Source organism: Pongo abelii, chromosome 1 (genome assembly GCF_028885655.2).
Source record: "Pongo abelii isolate AG06213 chromosome 1, NHGRI_mPonAbe1-v2.0_pri, whole genome shotgun sequence".
In the NCBI taxonomy this organism is placed as follows: domain Eukaryota; kingdom Metazoa; phylum Chordata; class Mammalia; order Primates; family Hominidae; genus Pongo; species Pongo abelii.
In genome coordinates this window covers 44,225,317-44,240,789 of record NC_071985.2, presented here as the reverse complement: position 1 = coordinate 44,240,789, position 15,473 = coordinate 44,225,317, and the positions used below count along the sequence as shown (strand labels likewise).

The 15,473-nt window shown below is 49.5% G+C and overlaps 1 long non-coding RNA gene across 1 annotated transcript; it reads right to left on the bottom strand.

The window, feature by feature from the left end:
- Window positions 1-795: 795 nt before the first annotated feature.
- Window positions 796-15,124, bottom strand: LOC129048207 (uncharacterized). The gene is made up of 3 exons (XR_010140643.1): window positions 15,034-15,124; window positions 13,655-13,784; window positions 796-1,049 (listed from the first exon to the last, which is right to left on the bottom strand). It is a non-coding gene; the product is annotated as an uncharacterized LOC129048207 (long non-coding RNA).
- Window positions 15,125-15,473: the final 349 nt, after the last annotated feature.

Sequence of the window (15,473 nt, the reverse complement as noted above, 5' to 3'; positions counted from 1 at the left end):
ATGGCACATGTATACATATGTAACAAACCTGCACGTTGTGCACATGTACCCTAGAACTTAAAGTATAATAATAAAAAAAATGTAGGTGCCTCTGGTGTGGGGGACAACCCATTAAACACTCTCCTGCTTTTCAGGAGAAAGGGAAGGTTGGAGTTTGGGAAGTTGAGGGAAAAAAATCACTTTCAAAGAGGCAGAAAGCAAGACAAAATGTCTCCAAATTCTGTTGACTTTGTATTTTTTCTCAAGTCTGGGTCCTTGAGCTATGGAGCTTAACTCTAACCCCAAAGGCGAAAAGCCAGGGAGAGGTTGCAAAGGAACTGTTCATGCTTCTGTTCTTCAAACCTGTAGAAACATTGGCTTGGGCCGGGCATGGTGGCTCATGCCTGTAATCCCAGCACTTTAAGAGGCCGAGGTGGGTGGATCACTGTAGGTCAGGAGTTCGAGACCAGCCTGGCCAACTGGTGAAACCCCATCTCTACTAAAAATACAAAAATTAGCCAGGCATGGCAGTGCTGGCCTGTAATTCCAGCTACATGGGGGGCTGAGGCAGGAGACTCACTTGAATCCGGGAGGTGGAGGTTGCAGTGAATTGAGGTCACGCCACTGCACCCCAGCCTGGGCAACAGAGTAAGACTCCATCTCAAAAAAAAAAGAAAGAAAGAAAGAAAGAAACATCTGGGCCAGGCGTAATGGCTCACACCTGTAATCCCAGCACTTTGGGAGGCCAAGGCGGGTGGGTCACCTGAGGTCAGGAGTTCCAGACCAGCCTGGCCAACATGGTGAAACCTCATCTCTACTAAAAATACAAAATTTAACCAGGTGTGGTGGCATGCACCTGAAGTCCAGCTACTCAGAAGGCTGAGGCAGGAGAATCACTTGAACCCGGGAGGCAGAGGCTGCAGTGAGCCAAGACTGGGACACTGCACTCCAGCCTGGGCAACACAGTGAAACTGTCTCAAAAAATAAAAAAAGAAACATTTGCTTCATGCAGGAGCTGGGATATCCAGAGGTGAGCTCGACAGACTCTTTCTCTGTGAACATCTTGAAATCTATCGGGAGAGACAGAGATAAAAATAGGTCAGTGACAACAGAGCTTGGTAAGTGCCAAAATAAAGTCAGGATCTGAGGAAGAGTACAGAGCAACAAACTGCCAGAGGCGAGCTGGATCAGCAGGCAGAGCTCTGTTGGCTCCATGACACGCCCATCATCACACACTTCACCCATCCCAGCGCCTCATTAGCCTTCCAGCCAGAAAGTCCATTTTTTTTTTTTTTTTTTTTTTTTTGAGATAAGGTCTCACTGCAGTGCAGTGGCACAATCTTAGCTTACTGCAGGCTTGAGCTCCTGGGCTCAAGCGATCCTCCCACCTCAGCCTCCCGAGTAGCTGGTGGGACCACATCCACCACTGCACCCGGCTAATGGTTTTTTTATTGTAGAGATGAAGTCTCACTATGTTGTAGAGATGAAGTTCACTATGTTGCCCAGGCTGGTCTTGAACTCCTGGGCTCAAGTAATCTTTCCACCTCTGCCTCCCAAAGCAGAAAGTCCTTTCTGTTACCTCATTTAAATGTCCCTTGTCCAGCAGTGCCCAGTACACCTGACCATGGCCAAGGACCTCACCCTATGATCTCAGCAACTAGAAGACAAAGGGCCGTTAGGCCAGATCGGTGGCTCACACCTGTAATCCCAGCACTTTGGGAAGCCAAGGTGGGTGGATCATGAGGTCAGGAGATCGAGACCATCCTGGCCAACATGGTGAAACCCCATCGCTACTAAAAATACAAAAGTTAGCCAGGCGTGATGGCGTGCATCTGTAATCCCAGCTACTCAGGAGGCTAAGGCAGGAGAATCGCTTGAACCTGGGAGGCGGAGGTTACAGTGAGCTGAGATCACACCACTGCACTCCAGCCTGGGTGACAAAGCGGGACTCTGTCTCAAAAAACAAAAAAAATAGAAGAAAGAAAGAAGGAAGGAAGAGAAAGAAAAAGAAAGAAAGAGAGAGAAAGAAAGAAAGAAAGAAAAGAAAGAAGAAAGAAAGAAAGAAAGAAAGAAAGAAAGAAAGAAAGAAAGAAAGAAAAAGAAAGAAAGAAAGAAAAAGAAAGAAAAGAAAGAAAGAAAGGCGACTGTGGAAAAGGATGATTAGGGATGCTAAGGAAGGTAAGAGGTATTTCATCCTTTTGTGCACGATTGCCTCAGCCTCAACTCCTCATCTCTGGTGACAAAAATGTTTCTTTCCCCCCGGGGACAGGGAGAAAAGGGAAGAGGTCAGAGTGTGCCTTTTGCATCAGCTGTTTTTCAAGTGAGAGTAACCCTTATGCTGAAGTGGCATATTTTGGTGTGGCATATTCTGTCCCTCTTCAAAGATACATGAGACAACATATGCAAAGCATTTTGCATTGTGAGATGCTTATTACTGTCACTTCACAGATGGGAAATGAGATCTAGGCACCTCTCAGGGTCCGGCCGGCAGAAGGTTGAGGAATGCGGGCTCTAACCTACATCTGTCGACTCCAAAGCCACACAGCCGCCCACACAACGTAGCTCTTTTCCTCACCTCGCCCCCTGAGCTCTGGAACACCTTTGTTCCACCCAAACGAGAATGAAGCAGCAACGGAGGCAGCGGCAGGGGAACTGTAAGGTGGCCTCAAACTCAGACTGTCCCCAAGTTGGAGGCCTGCTGGGGCCTGGGAGCACAGCAATCCCCCACCAGGGAGTCTTCCCTCCCCCACCTGCCCACTGCAGACTGGGCACGCCTGCTGCATGTGTCTGACCTCTGTGAACCTCAGTTTCCCCAAACATACAATAACCCTGACAGTTTGTCATTCTGTGCTTCTGAGATGTCAGCCTTAGGAGTTATCAGGGACCCAAACTTGGGCTTAACAGGGGGCAGGATGGAGGCCCTGCCACTCGGACCAGACCAGGTTGTGGTGAGGGGCAAGGGTGGTGCCTCCAGGCACCAACCCAGAGTGACCTCACTCTCTGCAGGCTCCCCTGGGGCCCTGAGGGAGGGTGGGGTGCTGGACAGGCCTGCTAGATGGGAGCAGGTTTGGAAAGAGGTTTAGGAAGGGTGCGGTGGGGAGGGTGTGCCGCTCAGGTTCAGTGTGATCACTAGAGAGGGGCACGCCTGCCTGCATCATCTGCCATGCCAGACAGGGCAGGACAGCTTCTCCCCCAGCCTGGGCCTTTAGGATCCACTGTGTGACCATCCTGAGCCCCTTAGCAAGGTGTGAGCGGGGTTGGACACCCTCCCCTCAACATCCATCCAATGCCAGCCACCAGCCCTGCCTTGCTGCATGATGGGCAATCAGGGTAAGGGAGCCAAACCCCAGTTGCTCTCAGAGCTGTGAGGACAAGGGTGGAAAACCTGCCCTCACAGGCCCAGGTGGCCAGAGGGCTTGTCTCTTTCAGTCACCCTCCCCCAGAGGGAGCAGGAGCAGACAATGGCCACCATGACTCACCAGTGAGCCATCTTCCCCTCCCCACCCCTCCAGCCTGGCCCACGACAGCCTAGCTTGTCCTCCAAGGGAGCTGCAGCCCAGCCTCCCAGGGCCACCAGCTTCCTCTCTCTTCACCCAACCTGGATCCCCCCCTGCTTGTGCAACACCACATCAGACGGTTGTGAAGTGGAGAGGGAGGAGTTTGACCGCTGCAGACCCAGGCAGAGAGAGCAGACTCCTTTGTGAAGGAGACAGAGGCTGCAGGGGCCCAAGTCCAGCCTGTACTCCCCTGCCCTGACCCACAAGGCATCACCCAGTCTCCCCAAACCCTAGGGAAGTGGTCATTGTCATTTATTTGTTCCTTTCTTAGATAGAGCTTGGATCCTGTCTGCAATTTATTCCTTCCTGCAAAATAAAGAATGTGAGGCAGAGGGAAGTCCTTTTCCACTCCAGGAGGGACAGGGCTCTCTGTTGGAAAGTATTTCGTTTTGCTAAGTTTCTATCTGCCTCCTGGTAGACTCCACTAGGCAGTATTTCAAGAAGTTAATGCCCACTTCCAATCCCCATCTAACCTATATTCTTTGCTGCAAACCAAATACCCTTAGTTCTTTCAGTCATTTCTCCTAAGACATGGATTTAAGACCTTTTGACAGCTTGGCCTATAACCTCTGGAAACATTTCCATTTACCCAAGTTCTTCTTAAAACATGATGTCTTTGTCCAGGTGCAGTGGCTCACACCTGTGATCTCAAAGTGGAGGCTGAGGGAGGAGCATCACTTGGGTCCAGGAGTTTGAGATCAGCCTGGGCAGGATGACAAGACCCCATCTCTACTTAAAAAAAAAAAAAAAAAAAATTACTGATTCTCACCAAAAAAAAAAAAAAAAAAAAATTAGCCAGGCATGAAGACATGGGCCACCTACTTGGGAGGCTGAGGTGGGAAGATCGCTTGAGCCTGGGAGATCAAGGCTGCAGTGAGCTGTGATCACGCCACTGTAATCTAGCCTACGCGACAGAGTGAGACTCCATCTCTAAAATAACGAAACCAACCAACCCAAAAAAAAAAAAAACCACAAAAAGCACGTTGTTTTGAACAGAGCACAGTGCTCCAGCTAAGGTCAGGCCAGCACAGAGGGTGCTAATGAAATTCACCTCGCAGGCTCTGGCACTGTGGTTCTCATGAGCTCTGTTAGCTTGCCGGCCTGCACTTGGTATTTTCAGACCCACATAGGCATGTCCTTGTTGAGCAGGTCACATTGGTTCATGAATACTGCCACCAAGGATTTGAGGCCCCTTTGCCACCCCCCGTGGAGGGAGCCCCAGGGCTCAGATGGTGGCTCTTAACAGGTTTTCATCAGACCCTCAAGGGTCTGATGAAAACTCTGCATCGTCTTCCAAGAAAAATGCATCTACTCAAAAATTCTGTATATGACACCAGGACTCCCTGCAGACTATCCTCAGACCCCAGGTTAGGAATCTCCATCTGGAAGCTGATACTCAAAAATAAATTCTGAGGCAGCCTCCCTATTCAAACTGTGGGGCTCAGGGCAAATTCAAAGTAATAAAGTAATAACCTCTCACACGAGTGCTGTGCTCAACAACTCACAATGCACGTTCACGTACATTGCTGGGATAGACCTTAGGGTCTGGGTTATAATTGAATAAAGGAGGTCAAGGCCCAGAGAGGTCCAGTGACTTGCTCAAGGTCACACAGCCAATCTGGGCAAAGTCACTCCAGACTCTCTTACCTTCATGGGGCCTCACAGAAGCCCAACACAATTTGCCCACCAGTGGGGAAGATATAATAGAGAACAGGTTGCATTTGGCCCCTGGGGAAACTGGTCCTGGCTGTGTTCAGCCGGCTCCTGCCGCTGCTCCACAGAGGCACACCCAGCTTGGCCTCTGTGGTGAGCTGTGGTGAGCTGTGGTTTGAGCAGCCTCCCTCCTAACGAAGGCAGAGAGAAGGCCAGGTTGCCAGCCTGTGTCTTGTGAGAAGGAGGGAACCAGAGGAGGGGAAATGGCAGAAACCAGACCTGAAGCCTGAACCCCAGGAACCCAGGGGACAAAGACTCCCTGGCCTCCACTTGTCCCAAGAGTGCAGACAGCTCACTGGCCAGGAGCATACACCCAGGAGTATAAAATGTGGCCGGCGGGGCATAGGAGTCAGGATACAGAGCCATGTCCTATGTGTATGATGTTCACATACAGGCACCAGACTTGACCATGGGAGACCAGTTTTTAAGTTTCCAAGGAATTCTTGCTCCCTAAACATGTACTTGACCCAGAAAACTCTTCAGCCTGCAAGGTCCAACTCCCTCCACGAAGAATCTGTCCAGTGTCTGATGACTAAAGGGCCGGCTCCCTCTTCACGGCCCTGGATTCAGATCCGGCTGAGGCACCGCCTGGTCATTATCTGACTCCTCTAAAGACTGTGCCTCTAGTAGGCTAGAGCCCCGGACTGAACTCAATATTTCGCCCCTGCCCCTGGCAATAGGGGGTCAATGGACATTTGTTCAATAAGCTCTAGACACCAGAAAGGGTGAACTGTTTCTTGGCTTCAGTTGTTCTGTGACTTCAGGCTAAATCCAAAACCTCTGCGGTCAAAGAAGGCCATTGCCACCCCTCCCCACCCTGTTCCCTCTTAGGTGGAAGGCAATTGTGGCCCTTAGAAACCCTCTGAAGAAGCATCTAACAGCTTTTCTCAGGCCAAAATGAGCGAGGGTGAAGGTTTAGGAAAGAAAACTGTCATTCTTATGTCTTTCCCCAAACCAGATTATTTCCCTTTGCTCCAAACAGTTGGCAAAGACGTCTGGGCAGAGAAAGGGTCCTGACTTGATGCACTGCTCTGCAGGCAGCTGGGTAACTCCGGCCTCTGTTGGTTTGCAGCCTGGGCCAGGGCTGGGAAGTTGCTGAGGGGTGGGCTCAGGCTCACAGTAGGTAGGCTGCTGCTTGGGCTTTCAACTATTACCTCTGATCACAATGAATTCATGAATTTATATTAGTTTTATGCATATCTCTTCCACTGGACTTCCAAGCTCTGGAGCACAGGAACCACATTGTATTTAATTCCGGAGCCTCAGGGCCTGGCACAATGCCAAGCACACAGTAAGTGCTCAGTAAGTGCTAGAGACAAAAACGCACTGCAGCCTCCCTGCCAGCCTGATTTCTGGAGCATCCCTGACTCTCTTAATGGAAAGAGCTTCTTAGAGCTTCCCATGCTGACCAGAGGAGGGACTGCCATGGTCATGGGCCCCTCTTCCCTCTTACAGTTCTCTTAGCTGGAAGGCAGGGCCCTTCTCCACTGAACTGCTTCTGAGGCCACTTATTTGTTTATTTCCTGCTTCTGAGGCCACTTATTTGTTTATTTCCAAACCCAAAAATGCTTCTTAGGTTTTCCTGCCACCTGACTTGAAGCTTTGACCACCCCAGCACTACTTCTGCTCTGCCCCATCCAGACCTCAAGCAAGATTCATTCCCCCAGACTCAGACAAACCACACCCCTATCACAACCATAACTATTTTTAGCGGAGCAGGAGGGAGGGGCTGCCGAATGAGCTCACTGCCTATAGAGACTTCAGTCCCCTGCCTCCACCCACCCTTCACTCACCCGGTGTCACTTCCCCCTTTTAATAACAACAACACTGACACCAAGTTTCACTTCCACCACTTCCTGTGGGTTTTGTTCATCCTCAGCTGCTGAGGTTTCTAGAGGGTGGGTGAGTCTCTGGCCCAGCTGCGGGAAGGTCCCTCTGACTATAAACTCTACCCCTAAACATTGAGAGGCTTGCCCTTCAGGTCCTCAGACACATTCACCTTTCTTTTTTTTTTTTTTTTTGAGATAGAGTCTCACTCCGTCGCCCAGGCTGGAGTGCAGTGGCACAATCTCGGCTCACTGCAACGTCTGCCTCCCAGCCTCAAGTGGTTCTCCTGTCTCAGCTTCCTGAGTAGCTGGGATTACAGACGCGTGCCACCATATCTGGCTAATTTTTGTATTTTTAGTAGAGGCAGGGTTTCTCCATGTTGGCCAGGCTGGTCTTGAACTCCTGACCTCGGCCTCCCAAAGTGCTGGGATTATAGGCGTGAGCCACCACACCTGGCCACATTCTCTCTTTTTTTTTTTTTTTCCAGATGGAGTTTTGCTCTTGTTGCCCACGCTGGAGTGTAATGGTGTGATCTCGGCTCACCACAACCTCCGCCCTCTGGGTTCAAGCGATACTCCTGCCTCAGCCTCCAAGTAGCTGGGATTATAGGCATGCACCACCATGCCCAGCTAATTTTGTATTTTTAGTAGAGACGGGGTTTCTCCATGTTGGTCAGGCTGGTCTTGAACTCCTGACCTCAGGTGATCCGCCTGCCTTGGCCTCCCAAAGTGCTGGAATTACAGGCATGAGCCACCACACCTGGCCCACATTCTCCTTTTTAAAGCTGTCCAGAATAGGGGATTCTCTATCCTTCCCTGGGTCAGAATCCCAATATCTGATCTAAGTTCATCCTGTTGTCTAACCCAAATCTCTCCTGCTATTAGGGTTGCCATATTTTGCAGGTAAAAATACAGAACACAGAACACCCATTTAAGTTTGAATTTCAGATAAACAATGAATAGAAGGCCAGGTGCAGTGGCTCACGCCTGTAATCTCAGCACTTTGGGAGGCTGAGGTGGGCAGATCATGAGGTCAAGAGTTCGAGACCAGCCTGATCAACATGGTGAAACCCCATCTCTACTAAAAATACAAAAATTAGCCAGGTGTGGTGGCGTGCGCCTGTAATCCCAGCTACTCAGTAGGCTGAGGCAGGAGAATCGCTTGAACCCAGGAGACGGAGGTTGCAGTGAGCCAAGACTGTACCACTGTACTCCAGCCTGCGCAAAAGAGCAAGACTCCGTCTCAAAAAAACAAACAAACAAACAAACAAACAAAAATGAATGACTTTTTAGTTAAGCATGTCCTATGTAATATTATACTAAAAAAAATTCATTGTTTATTGGAAATTCAAATGTAACTGGACATCCTTTATTTTATCTGGCAACCCCCAGCCTGCTGTATTCCTTCTCTTTTTGTTTGGAGACAGTCTTACTCTGTCACCCAGGCTAGACAGCAGTGGTGCGATCTCAACTCACTGCAGCCTCAACCTCCTAGGCTCAAGGGATCCTCCCACCTCAGCCTCCCAGATAGCTGGGATTACACGCACATACCACCATGCTCAGCTAATTTTTGTGTTTTTAGTAGAGATGGGGTTTCGCCATATAGCCCAGGGTGGTCTTGAACTCCTGGCCTCAAGTGATCCACCTGCCTCATCCTCCCAGAGTGCTGGGATTACAGGCGTGAGTCGTCACACCCAACCTTGTATTCCTTCGCGTGAAAGCAGCAGTTCTCAACCATTTTGATCTCAGGATCTCTTTACACTGTTAGAAATTATTGAGGACACCCAAAGAACCTTTGTTGATGTGGGTGAATGATAGCTACTGATATTTACCATATTAGAAAGGAAAACAGACATTTTAAAAGTAGTAATTAAGGCCGGGCGCGGTGGTTCAAACCTGTAATCCCAGCACTTTGGGAGGCTGAGGCGGGCGGATCACTTGAGGTTGGGAGTTCGAGACCAGCCTGGCCAACATGGAGAAACCCCCATCTCTACTAAAAATACAAAAATTACCCAGGCATGGTGGCGGGCGCCTGTAATCCCAGCTACTTGGGAGGCTAAGGCAGGAGAATCTCTTGAACCCAGGAGGTAGAGGTTGCGGAGAGCCAAGATCACACCATGGCACTCCAGCCTGGGCAACAAGAGTGAAACTCCATCTCAAAAAAAAAAAAAAAAAAATACAAAAATTAGCCAGGCATGGTGGCACATGCCTGTAATCCCAGCTACTCAGGAGGCTGAGGCAGGAGAATCACTTGAACCTGGGAGGCGGAGGTTGCAGTGAGCCGAGATCACGACACTGCACTCCAGCCCGGGTGACAGAGTAAGTCTCCATCTCAAAAAAAAAAAAAAAGCAGTAATTAAGATATCAGTAATATCTCATTATGTACATATGTACAAAAATAATTTTCCAAAACAAAAAAAAATTATTGAGAAGAGTGGCATTGTTCTACATTATTTTACAAATATTTTTTGATTTTTCAATTTTAAATTATGTTAAAATACATAACATAAAATTACCATCTTAACTATTTTTTTTTTTTTTTTTTTTGCTACTGAGTCTCACTGTCGCCCAGGCTGGAGTGCAGTGGCGCGATCTCGGCTCACTGCAAGCTCTGCCTCCCGGGTTCAAGCAATTCTCCTGCCTCAACCTCTCGAGTAGCTGGGACTATAGGTGCCCACCACCACGACTGGCTAATTTTTTGTCTTTTTAGTAGAGACAGGGTTTCACCGTGTTAGCCAGGATGGTCTCGATCTGCTGATCTCGTGATCCGCCCGCCTCAGCCTCCCAAAGTGCTGGGATTACAGGCGTGAGCCACTGCGCCCAGCCCATCTTAACCATTTTTAAGCATATAGTTCAATAGTGTTAAATATATTCATCGATTGAGACCAGAAGGTCAAGGTTGCAGTGAACCGTGATTGCACCACTGCACTCCAGCCTGGGTGACAGAGTGAAACTCTGCCTCGAAAAAATAAATAAATATATTCACATAATTGTGCAGAGGTAGATTCTTATACCTCCATCTGCTGCATTCGGTATGTTGTAATATCACACACCGTGAAGTCTCTGGAAAACTCCACAGTACACTCATGAGAGAATGAGAGTGAAAAAGGCAAATGATGTTTCCTTATTACTAGTAAAACAGTTCTAGGCCCATAATCCAGCACTTTGAGAGGCCAGGTTGGGTGGATCACTTGAGTCCAGGAGTTTGAGACCAGCCTGGGCAACATAGTAAGGCTCTGTCTCTACAAAAAGTACAAAAAATTAGCCAGGGGTGGTGGCGCGTGCCTGTGGTCTCACCTGAGCCCAGGAAGTCAACGCTGCAGTGAGCCATGATCACACCACAGCACTCCAGCCTGGGTGACAGAGCGATACCCTGTCTCAAAACATCACCACCACCACCAACAACAACCCCCACTTCTGACTGTGTGTACCTTCTGAAAAGATTTGGGGAGCCCCCAGGGGTTCCTGGACCACACTTGGAGAACCAGTGCTCTAGCACAATGCCAGAGACTTCAGTGGTGATCGGTATCTACTCCTTTGCCCCGCAAGTTAATTTGGGATGGGGATGATGTGACACCACACGCATGATTTAATGCAATTCCAAGTTGGTTCTTTTTTCTGACACGAGTGGTGCGGATGTGGGGAACCTTGGGGCTAGAGAGACTGCCCCAAAAGGCCTGGGTATGGGACTCAGTTGGGAGGTGGACCAAGCTGACTTAGCTGTGAAGGAGAGAACTGCAGTTCTGTGTTCCCAGAGCCTTTAAAGACGCATCTAAAGAAAGTCACCCCTGCTAGGCAGGGAGACAGAATGGGTGAGCCTGGTGGGAGGCCAGGGTCAAGGAGCCAGCTGTGTGCTATCCACCCCACCCCCAACCATGACTGGCGAGGGAGGGAGTTGACCAACACCACCCCTCACCCCTACATGGCATCTGTCTGCCTATTCTTTTTTTCCCCCTCTTTTTGTGGAGAATGGGGTCTTGTGATATTGACCAGGCAGGTTTTGAACTCTTGGTCTCAAGCTATCCTTCCGCCTCTGCCTCCCTAAGTGCTGGGATTACAGGTGTGAGCCACTACGCCCGGTCTGTCTGCCCATTCTGACCCTCGTGGGCATTTCCAGCAGGGCTGGGACAGCAAGGCTAACATTGCTGATGAGGAACGACTTGGGCTCTCAGATATCTGCTCCACTAACTCTGCCCCTGGGCCCAGGCGCGCAGAGCCCCACAGCTGGGGGGCTTATTCCTTGACTGACCAATCCAGTGACGCAAGAGTGGGGACTGAAAACAGCCAGTTTTCAGTCTAGCCACGTCAACACAAGCAGTCCCATGACAACCAGCTCCAGTGGAACTGGGGCGTCTTACTACACACACCCTTAGCACACTCACCTCTGTGCTGTTTTTTTTTTTTTTTTTTGAGACGGAGTTTTTGCTCGTGTTGCCTAGGGTGGAGTACAATGCTGCGATCTCGGCTCACCTCAACCTCTGCCTCCCGGGTTCAAGCAATTCTCCTGCCTCAGCCTCTCGAGTAGCTGGGATTACAGGCATGTGCCTCGCTAATTTTGTATTTTTAGTAGAGACGGGGTTTCTCCATGTTGGTCAGGCTGGTCTCGAACTCTCGACCTCAGGTGATCCGCCCACCTCAGCCTCCCAAAGTGCTAGGATTATAGGCGTGAGCCACGGTGCCCAGCCACCTCTGTGCTGTTAACATCCATCCTGTAGGTGTTAGTTTATGGCCCCAACTTTATTATAAGTAAATTCCTTGAAGGAGGGGACGTGCCTCAATTGCTTCTGTATTTTCCATGGCACCTAGAACAATAGTAAGGTCTTAATAAATGTTGATGTGTTTATTAGGGAATGGGTTTTCACTTGATTTAACTATCAGATTCCCCTTTATAAGGGGCTGGGGCCAGGAAAGCGGGTGGAGGCCCTTTATTAAACATTTATTGAGTACCTGTTCTCACTCCTTAGGTTTTCTCCGGTGATGTATTGCTTACAAAGCATGTTCATGTGTTGTCTCATTTAATCCTTGCAGTAATGTGATGGGTGTGAGCTGACTGTGAAAGTGACTCTCTTAAGTCATTGCAACGCACTCTGTGGGAAGAATGTGCTAGCCCAGCAAGGCTGTCTTTGTGATGTCCAATATGTGCGTGCGTGGGGAGGCGCTCCCAAAAGCTGCGCTGGGGCAGGGTGTCCTGAACGGGGTTACCAGATGTCTCTTGACAAAGAGGTTGGCACCACCATGAAGACCAATTCAACCAGCTCTCCTAGCCCAGCTTCCATGCTCTTCAAGGAAACTTCCCACCGAACTTCGGAATACCCTCGTGTGAAATTGCCACAGGCAGCAAATGTGCTCATCAGCAAACCCAAGTATCTGATTGGTTTGACAAGGGTTTTGTTATTCATTAGAAATGAATGAATTGGCATGTTGGTTGAATCCATTCCTCTCCTAGAGCTCAGTGAGTCTGCTCCTGAGCCTCCTAGCCTGTTGATAAGCAAGGTTTCTGAGCAGCAAAGTGAGGCTCTGAATGGCAAACAGGTCCTCAGGTGAGCCCGGCCACCATGTGAGGCCCTGTTGGCAGGCCAGGCTCTCCCCAGGCCCCACCTGGCCTCACCAATGGCTCTTGGATTCACAGAGGACTGCACATTGGACTGGGAGACAGGGCAAGCCAGGGGTCCCTTAGCAGAGAAGGGATCCCTGCCAGTAACTAGCCTGCTGTGAGTATGAAGTTGACGCTTACCAAGGACCCTCCTGATGGACACAACAAAGGTGATGGGTGATTGCTGCCAGGGCTCATAAAGAAGTGATTCAGAATCTAGCTGGTGGAACTTTGAAAGGTCATTGCACCTTGACCCTAGCTTCCAGGCAGGACATGTGGTGAGTTCTGCTACAATAGCTGGGTGCCCTCACAGGCCAGAGCTCAGGTTAATGCAGCTCAGAGCTCGAATTCTGATCACGGGAAGAGAATGGTGAGGAGGATGGAGGCAGTGGTGCTGGCTGGGCCCAGAACACCAAAGGCAGAGCTGAACACTTCCACTGGGAAGTGGGGGTTTTGGCCTCTTGGGCTGGGAAAGTCCTGGCCGGCAGTGTCTGTTTATCAGGGAAGCTGAGTCAGACTGAAACCTATCTCCTAAAAAGCTCTGCTATTTCTAGGATTCCATCCGGTCAAAGCCAGCCTCCTCTTCCCTGGGGAATTCCTTTGAGGGTGGAGAGATAGAGGGGACAGACTGGCCTTTTCCTAGACATGGAAACCTGAAATCTGAGTTTTTGCCCATTTATGGACCTGAAATCCCTTCCCCCACCTAGGATGACTCATCCCCCAGCTTGACCCAACTGCCCCTAGAGAGGGGAAAGGGTGAAACTGAGACGGTGGGATTAGCTCAGGGAGGGGGTTGGAGGCTGGAAAGAGAAAGGAAAAGACAACTGAAAAGGATGGGGAATTCCTTTGCAAAGAGTTGGTGAGGAGAGGATTTCAGAGCCAAAAAGAGGCAGAATGAGAAAGAGAGAAAGATTTTCATCCCAGAGGGAAGCTGCATGCCTGGCAGAGTAAAAATCTTCCAGGTTAAGGTAGGTTCAGGCCCTCACCTTGAGTAAATTCTGGAACTTTAGTGTGATCAGAGCCACTTGCCGTGCTTGTGAAAATGCAGAGATTCCCGTGCCCTCCCTGGGCTGTGCTCCGCTTCCAGGCTGCTTCAGGGATCTGAAGTAGGAAGTTCTGAAACACAGAAAGAGGACTGACTGAGAATCCTTCTCCCAGCCTGGGGCCTCTGCTGTATAAAGCAACCCACAACCCCTCTGCAGGTGCCAATGTCAGAGGCAGAGCCCTGGTCCAAGGGTGACATTTCTAACATTCTTATAAAAATCTGTGAAAGACTTTGGCCAGGCCCAGTGGCTCAAGCCTGTGATCCCAGCACTTTAGGAGGCCGAGGCAGGTGGATCTCTTGAGGTGAGGATTTCGAGACCAGCCTGGCCAACATGGCAAAACCCTGTCTCTACTAAAAATACAAAAAAATTAGCTGGGCGTGGTGGCGTGCGCCTGTAGTCCCAGCTACTGGAGGAGCAAGGGGGCGCTGAGGTGGGAGGATCGCTTGCGCTCAGAAGGTCGAGGCTGCAGTAAGCTGAGATTGCACCATTGTACTCCAGCCTGGGCCACAGAGTGAGACCCTGTGTCAAAAAAAAAAAAAAAAAAAAAAGACTTTTTATCAGGTGGAGAAAGCCAGTCCCCACCAGGCCAAACATGCCTCCTCATCGCAGCACTGCCCACCTCCTCACCGCAGCACTGCCCACCTCCTCACATAATCATATCAGAGAAGCTTTGGAAACAGCTGCTTTCCTATCCTAGTCAATAAAATCCTAGAATCTTTACAGCCAGAAGGGACTTCTTCAGGTATCATCTGGCGGGATTTTTCACCTGAAGCAGAAATTCCTTTTAGCAGCAGCCCCCACATCTCTATCTCCAACCCAAATCTCTCAAACTCCAGGCTCCTCATACCAGTTATCTTTGCCTGGAGGCCTAAGTGCCTCTGACTTCACCTCACACCTCCTCCATCTGCAAGTCTTCCCCGTCCCAGCTAATGGACACTCCACTCTCCAAGTTTCTCAGGCCAAAGACCATGGAGTGATTCTTGGTTTCTCTCTTTCTTTCATACCCTACATCTAATCCATCAGGAAAGCCTGTTGGCTCTAGCTTCAGAATATGTCAGAAATCTGACAACTTGTCATTTCTTTACTACTGACTCCAGTCCAAGCCCCATTACCTCTTTCCAGAATTGGACAACGTCGACCCTCCCATGGCTAGTCTCAACAAGCAGAAGAATTTTTTTAATTCTATCTCAAAAAAAAAAAAAATGTCATTCCTTTGCTCAGAACTTCTTGGTGGTTGGCAATTTCATTCTGAATAAAAGCCACAGCCCATATAATGGTTCACAAGGCCCTGTGTAATCTACCTTCCCCACCCTTGTTACCTCTCCTGACACGTCTTCTGCTACTCTCTCATGCACCCTGCTCCAGCATCAATGGCTGTTCTAGAACTTGCAACCTGCTCTTGCCTTGAGGTCTTTGCAATGGTTGTTCCCTCCACCCTGAACGCTGTTCCCCCAGATAGCCACATAGCTAGCTCCACCCCCACCCCCTGCCACCAGGTCTTTATTCAAATGCCACCTTCTCAGGAAGGCCTTCTCTGATCACCCTTATTTAAAATTGCAATCCTGTCTCCTCTCCATCCCCATACCCCATCCTAATTATTAGTATTTTCCTAATTCTTATCATGACTATTTATTTATTTATTTATTTTTTGAGATGGAGTCTTGCTCTATCGCTCAGGCTGGAGTGCAGTGGCACTATCTTGGCTCACTGCAACCTCTGCCTTCCGGGTTCAAGCTATTCTCCTGCCTTGGCCTCCTGA